Source organism: Prosopis cineraria, unplaced genomic scaffold, assembly GCF_029017545.1.
Source record: "Prosopis cineraria cultivar Desert tree isolate PC_DT_omini unplaced genomic scaffold, ASM2901754v1 PC12, whole genome shotgun sequence".
Classification (NCBI taxonomy): domain Eukaryota; kingdom Viridiplantae; phylum Streptophyta; class Magnoliopsida; order Fabales; family Fabaceae; genus Prosopis; species Prosopis cineraria.
In genome coordinates, this window is record NW_026555343.1 from 11,155,493 (window position 1) to 11,164,053 (window position 8,561).

General features: G+C 29.1%; 1 pseudogene; it reads right to left on the reverse strand.

Moving 5' to 3' along the window:
* Positions 1-297: 297 nt before the first annotated feature.
* Positions 298-7,990, reverse strand: LOC129289083 (patatin-like protein 4; annotated as a pseudogene).
* Between the last annotated feature and the right edge of the window lie 571 nt (positions 7,991-8,561).

Sequence of the window (8,561 nt, forward strand, 5' to 3'; positions counted from 1 at the left end):
TATAACCTAAAGTTCAAGGGAATCTATTTTGTTCTTGAAAACTTGAAAGATGCATGCATATTAAGTGTTGATGAGCTAAGCCCCCAAAAAGGGAACCCGTTTATTCAACCATGTATTATTTCCAGCAAGGCTTCGCCCTTATTCTGACCAAAAAACAAAATGGATCTAACCTCACTACATTAATTACCTTTTCTAGGGCATACTATCGAAATTTGAAGGGACCAAAACTATGAAAAGTACTTAGAGAGCCTAACTGGATTCTCCAAAGGCGATTTACTTGGAGTTGGACACTGCAAATTAAACGACTGAACGAATCTTCGGCTCTGCCATTCTTTCCAATCGCCTCTTTCTCTCTTCGTACAGAATCTGTGCCACCCTATTAGTTCACATGTCATAATAAATAGCTAAGTAATTAAATAAAAAAAAGAATTAAACCAACGATTCAATTATCCAACGTTATCTTTATTGCCCGGAATTGGGGAGTGAAACTCGAGGAGCTAACAAATTATGGCACTTCTTATTGAAACTAACAAAATTTTAAAACTCATTAATATTGTCTTAAAATTTGATGACTTTCCACCCATACCCCTAATAAGGACAAACATATAAAGATGAATATGAAAAATAATAAAGTACATTATAAATAAAATTAAAATTAATTTTCTTTCTATCTTATAAATAGGATTAGGGGAGTACTTCCCTGATCCTATTTATAGAGCAAAGAGAGAATATTTGTTTTGGTCTTATTTGTAAAGCACCTCAATAATTATTATGTTTATTTTTATCATTTTGTCCCTATTAAATATAGGAAAGTTTATTCAATACCAAAGTATTTTATTTTAAAGTAGATATGTTTAATAGGTTAAAATTAAAAACTTGTTGAATTTTTAGATAGAGTTAATGAAGTTTAAGGTTTTTCTTGGTTTTGGTAAAAATGCTAGAAGTGACTAATAAATAGAACCATAGAGAGTAGGTCATAAGGAGGATATTACTGCCTTCATCTCAATTTATAAGACAAATTAGATAAAAGTATACATACCAATAAAGTTTATCAAATACACTTTACAATCCTATTTTTAAAAATAAAAATATAAAATTTTAAAAATGTCATTTATTTAATATAACATTAAATGATTAAAGAGAGACAAAATAATATTGAGGGAAGAAGAATATTATATAAGAAGATTTAATGAAATCTTATTTTTGCTAAATTGTATATTTGTTGGGACACCGAATCACTTCCAAAACCATCTTATAACTTTCAAGTTTATAAGTCATTTTACTTTGTTATATATTAGCTATTAAACTTATAACTTTATTCATTATGAGACTTCTCATATCAACTTGAGTCTATTCACACTTAAACAAATATAGTAACATTTATATGTAGTTGTAGGGATATCTACGGTGTGCGTATACCTTTTGAGATTCGCTTCATATGTAACCTTGTCCGGAACTTCCTCCAGCTTAAAAGTGTTGACGTTCCACCTCTTAGTCACATTCTTTAATATATTCTCTCCAAAGTTTTCCAGATTCTGCAAATTCTCTGCTGTAGAGTTATCCATTTGAGCCATCTCTGGCGTTAATGAATTATCCTTCACATTTATGAAATTATCACTCATCATCATCATCATCATCATCACAAACTAATTAATTAATTGGTAAGAGAGTACGTAAAGGATTTCATTTACAAATACCTGAACTCGAAGATAATTGTCCTCAGCATTAAGGCCTTGGAAAAGAGAAGCAAGGTGATACTCAGACATGTCCATATTTCCATCAAACATAAACTCAGTTATGGGACTTGAAGAAGTCTTGAAATTGATCATATATTTCAAAGCACCCCAAGAATCTGCATCCTCAGCACTGTACTCATTTCTCACAGCTGATTCTCCACAGCCCAATGAAAGCAATAAGATTTTCGTGTAATCATTTGGGTTCTTCATCATTGGGAATAGTTTTGGATTTTTCAGCTTCTGTATCGCCACCTCACTCAAAGCAACCACACCCTAAGAGCAAACAATTTTATGTTTAAATTTTGGGATTAGGCCAACAAAGGTAAGGATTATTATAGTTTTGCATTAATCACATGCTAAGACTTGTCACTTACAAGCTATTTCCCCTGTCACATTTTTTGGAAAAATATTACACAAATCAATAGATTTATTAAATACATTTTTCGATCTTTTTAAAAAAAAACACATAAATTTTTAAAAATACTCTTCATTTAATATAATCTTATCTGTGAAATATTAAATAGAGAGAGAAAATATAATGAGGAGGGAAGGGTAATGTTGGAACAAGTATATAATTAATAAAATCTTATTTTTATTAAAACGTCTTATATTTTAGAACATTAAATCACATCTAAAGTTTCTTATAAACTGGGATGGATCAGAGGGAGTAATTTGGAAAGACTTACCACATATTTATATAGTTATGATTAATTCCTTAATCATTTGATGCGAAATTATGATACATCTAATAAGGACTTGGCCAACAAAAATTAGTACTTTTGAAGCCCCTCACGAGGTAATGGATTCAAGTCAAGCTACTTAAATATTGGTTACTTTCTTAGTGATAATTTGCAAACACTTCTACAACTACGAGAATCTATCCTCATTTAATTGAGTCCTCATGATTCAAATCATTTAAACCTTTTATTTACCGAGAAGAAACAAACGGTAGGATTATTATAAACATTTATTGTTTTCACTACCGGATTAATTGCAGCTACGCCGCCGTCAATCATATTGAACTCTTTGCCGGCGTTCTCAAAGAGATACGGCGGAAGATATGTCGGTGCTGCTGAAGTCGCTATGGCTATATCGGAAAGCAAGGCATTCAATTGGGGTACTTCTTCCAGCTGCATAAATATAGTTGTGCATGATGAGCAGCTAAATAGCATATTACATTTGATAAATTATACAGTTAATCATAGTCTCAAAAGGCTAGATTAACACTTATATCCTAGAAAAATTAAGAAACTCAGAGTTTAGAAGCTGACAAAAGCTTATACAATCTTTTTTTTAACAAATAACACCAAAACTTTGATGAAATAAAAAAGACCGCACAGGAACAGCACCAAAATTGAGAATAAGGACATATTGATAATTTAACCTCTAAATTATAGGCTCAAGACATATAGAATTATAAATTTGTTTATGGTTCAGTTTTACTTCTAAACATTTAAAATCATGGCAATTTCTTTCAAGTTGATAATTTTGACTGTTAATTGATTAGAAAATTATAGAAAAGGGCTTCAAATTTTACAGAAAAGAAAAGCAAAGGAACCACAGAAAAGGAACCAAATTTTCTATGGTTCTTTTGGTCTTTTTCTATAATTTTGAGGTTATTTTTTGTAATTTTTTAATCGATTAATTGTCAAAAATAATAATGGAGAGGCCATGATTTTAAATTTTTAAGGTTGAAAATGCATGAAATAGTCCTATAATTTAAGAGCAAAAATTAATAGTGGAGGGGCCATGATTTTAAATGTTTAAGGGTGAAAAATGCACAAAATAGTCCTAAAATTGCCATTTTAGGTTTAAGAATAAATCCTTTGTACCTTGTAAGTTGAGAATAGCGCAGGCGAAAGTTGCTTCATGTCAAAAGCTGTGATAACAACATTCGTCAAAGTATCACTCAGTCTTGTTTGGTTCAAAATCTCTCGTGTAACATTACGCAAGTAAGCGTTACTGTACTTGGGCTTCAATAGATTTGTGCTACATAAATAAAATTTCAATGTTAGTCCTGTGGAATAATGAAAAATATGGATCATGATTTTGCATATACAAGTAAAGAAATAATGAGTATTGATCATCCGTACGATGTGTTTGGCGGGAAAATATTGGCTCCTTCATCTTTGTAGAACTGAACTATTTCAGGGGCACTGAACAAAGGTCTCTTGTTTGGGTCCGGAGCTGCAAGCATTTCAGCAATGAGTCCACCAGTGCTAGTTCCAGCAATCAAGTCAAAAAGTCTGCGATCCTTAATTGGTCACCATTGTCTAATTCCTGAAACTCAACATAGTACGATCAGCAACATTCTTATGTTAATTTGAGGCAGTAATGACAAGCGTGAAAACTGGCATGGTCTTCATTTGAGAATTACTTCCTCTAATCTTATTTATAAGTCACTTTCAACATATTTCATTGGAATCAAAGAAAACATTAAATATCATTAACTTTGTCTTAAAATTTAACAAGCTTTCATCTTTACTCCTAATAAATATTTTTCAATCTCATTACTAGTATTTTTCTTTAAAACATTTAATAAAGACAAAAATATAAAGAGGAATATTGAAAATTAATAAATGCTTTATAAATAGAATCAATTTTTTTTTCTATCTTTGCCTTATAAATAAGAATAGAGTAATATGCTCAAATATTACATTTTAGTGTTAGGCTTAATTAGTCTAACAGGCAAACTCTTAGGTAGGTAAAGTTGTCAATAAGAGCTACCCTAACCCTTTTAAATCTAAACTTCATGGACTTAAGCCGATAAACTCTCTTTAAAATTAATACTTTTATCATGGTTAACTTCTGTTGACAAAACTCAGCTATTGGGCTTGGGCTCAAAAGCCCATATAACTTTTTTTAAAAAAAAAAATTCAAATTTCTGATTATATCAATGCATATATAAATTACATAATACCTTAATCAAATATTTAAAACATAAATATCCTTTAGTCCTTTATATCATCTATTTTAATTCAAAAATAAAACATTAAACAATCTAGAAGGAAATCTATTTAGAGGTGGTGGTGCTATTTCAACAACCTCACTATCACTTTTTCGTTACCTAAAATAATATTAATCAACTTGTGTTATTCTTATATATTAATTCAAAATTTCAAGTAAATTATATAAATAAAACAATAAAAATTATAAGAACTTAAGGTTAGCCCAAACCTATTTTTGCAAGGCTTATAAAGCCAGGCCAAAAAAAATATTTATACCAAAATTCCTTATTTTTTTTTTAAACCAAAAAGTATAGGGCCTAAAAAGATAGCTCATGGGACCTGCCTTTGTTGATAGCTTTACTCTTAGTCCTACACATAGGTTGGCTGAAGAGCTATGTAATTTAATTTATGGGAGAATGACATTAAATGTTGTAAAAGGAAAAATATGAGAATCACATTTAGCCCTCTCTTAAAATTTTTTATCATAGATAAAGACTAACAACAAGTTACATTTAAAAAAAAAAACAAGTCATATTCCCATTTTAACAATAATCTATTTTGCATTGGTCTTTATTTGTGATTAATTATTTTGGGAAGGGGTTGGTTGTGATTTTTCGAAGGAAAATTATTACAATAAAAGCCTATTAATTTTGCATCAGATCTTGTATTATGAAAACATAGCATGTTGTTAAAAATTGAACCTTAACTTATTAAATTTTTGAGAAAACTATAGCAAAAAAAAAAGTTGATGTTCAACTTTTCACATTAACATATCCGTACTTTCACAACACAATATTTGATGCAAAATGGTTAAATAGACAGACTCTTATTGTAATAATATTTCTTTTTAATGCCATCAATGTCATTGTCTCTTTATTTATTGCCGCCGAGAGCTATGCTCGCCTGATCGTACGTGAGCAACAGATTCTAATTCAGTCTTCAACGACCACCAACTAAATTAGTGGGTTTCATACAGAATGTGACAGTTTTCATGGTTCAACGTTCCAAAATGTCAATCAAATTGACAAATTAATAATTAAATAAAAATAATATTATATATAAATAATGTGTATCAGAAATAAAGTATTGATAAATAAATTGAAAAAAGTAAACATAGTATATTGACAAAATAAATAATGCAAAAACATGTAAAAATGGGCCAAACAAATCTTTAATTTCTTCTCATCTCCATCCTAATTAATATTGTCACTGTTTTTTTGGTTTGCCACTAACTCCTCAATTTCACCCTCCACAGATTTATTTTTCAACCGCATTTCCTTGAATATCATGTAAAACAAAGAGATGAGATCTTAATTTTACCAGTGAATAAAAGTTGATAACTTCAAAAAATTTTTGATAAGTTAAAAATAAAAATACAATAAAATATTATAATAAAATATATAATGAAATAATGATCAAACATTCTTCATATAGTCCAAAATATAAATATTTTTCTTCACTAATTTTAGTTCAAAATATAAATAATCTAATATACATGAAAAAAATTTATTAACCTAAATTCTTGCGCAAAGTTATATCTCATTCATCATGAAATATATTGATAATTGAAATTAAAAATTAAAATGATAAATATTTTTTGAGAATGAGAATTTTATTAATATGTAAATTTTTTAAAAAAAGTGTTTATATTTTATACAGCAGTGAGTACAATTAAAATCACTTTGTTTCGAAGCACGGAAAGATGTGAGATGTTTTATATTAATAAAATTAATCGATAATATAAAAATAAAAATCAAATCAAAGTGAAAAGTAAAAATCTGTCAGCCTACACATATTACCAGAAGTCACGTGGATTTAAAAACTTACTTCTTCCTTTCCAATGTGAACCCATTTGTCTCTATTATGTCTTCACAACTTTTCTTTTCTTTTTTCCTCCTCAATGTCAAAATAGAGCATTAGAGCCGGTAATTTAGATTTGACCTAGCAGACTAACCGAAATAATTCCAAGAGAAGTTAAGACAAGGCTTAGCACTTTGAAAATAAAATATCAAATTCGGGCTTATTTTGGGCTATTGGATCAGTTTCCGACTTGGCTTAAATAAAAAAATTATTTTTTTAAAGAAAAGATAAAACATAATAAATATTAATTACTTATTTAATTTTTAAATTATTTTATACTAAAATACCATATATTTGAGTGCATTACTATAAAAAATTTAAAATAATTAAAAATATTTATATTGTAATATTTTTATTATTTTTAATCTATAAAATATCTCAAAGTAATATTGAAAATATATTTTAATATTGATTTTTAGATTTTAAGACCCACATATTTTTTTAAAAAAACTTGAGTCCTATACATCATTTAAGTATCCAAATAATATATTTTATATTTTCATAAAATAAACTAATTGATTTTAAAGAAAAATAAATTAAAATAATTCAAAAAATAAAACGGATATTTGTGCTGCCCGATGCTTGAAGGAATTCAAGCTAACCTTAGCCATTCAAACTTTTTAATATGTCAGGCCTAATTGAGTTTTGGCCTATTTAGGTTAGCTGAACCCACTTAAATTTCCAACTCTATTGCTATCTTTCTTTAGGTTTAACTTATTTTAATAGCTCTAGTCAATATTGATACCAATATCATTACCAGCATTAACATATAACTATAAAAAATCATTAAAGTCATGTTATTAATAAATCATGAATAATGAAATTCAGACTTCATGCAAATGCTTGGGGCCCACTTTAGTTTTTGTAAAACATTAAGCACCCGTTTAGTTATTGGAGAAGATGAGAATAAAATAGAATAAAAAAGAACAGAATAAAAATGAATTAAATCACTGTCCTACTCACAGTAAGTATGATAAAACCTAATATCACATATTCTACAAATACAAGAATTACCACACCTTTTGGTCTCCACAAACCTCATGAATTATAATTCCCAATCTTACAAAATAAATTAGACTTCTCTTCTAGGAACATGTATGGTTGACTTACCTCTTTTTCATATCTTGATTAGTTTATTTTTATCTTTATTTCTTTTAATATACATTCAAGTCAGTTTTTTTCTAGTTAAAAAACAGGTCCTAAATTCAGAACATTATGTGAAAGTAAATGTGAAAATGATTGAACCTGAAGATCTGCCTCAAGGCGTCGGAGAATGACGGCCGGGATGAGGCCTTTAAGACCACCTCCATCAATGCTGAGAATGGTGACAATATTTCCATACGAGGGAGGTGGAAGCTTAGGAATCTCACTAGCAATTGATAAGTTTAGAGGAAGACAAAAAGAGAGAGATAGAACACACAAGAACAAGGAAGATTTCATAGCCATTATCGTAATTAAAAAAGCTCGATGACTGAACTTCAAGGACACGAAGAGTATTTATAGGCCATTTCAATGGAAGGATTTGAGAAGTAAGATGCTACAATAATACCAAATTTTAAATTGCTATGAACACGTTGTGCATTGGAGAGATTAGTTTAGTTAAATAAATAATATTTGAGAAGTACGACGCCAGAATATGATATTAATTATGAGCATCAAGGAGTCCATTGCGCCTAAGATAGCGCTATGGATTCCCCATTTCTTGTTCGCTAGCGATAACTTTAACAGTTAGTGTAATGTAATCTTATTCATAATTGGATTTTAGATCTCGTTCTTCTTTTAATATTGCATTATTAGATTATCCAATCAGAGGAAAATTTTTAGCGACTTTAACCAAGGTCATAGTTCGTAATAAACAAATAAAAGAGAAAATAGTGTGTTGTTCGAAAACAGATCTCATGTTGTGAAAACTTGAACGATCGTTCCCTAATTTTTTATTCCATCTCATTCCTATATACCACAATCTTTTATACTTATTCACAAAATCACGTTAAGGGTTGGTTTTTGGATGGAGAAA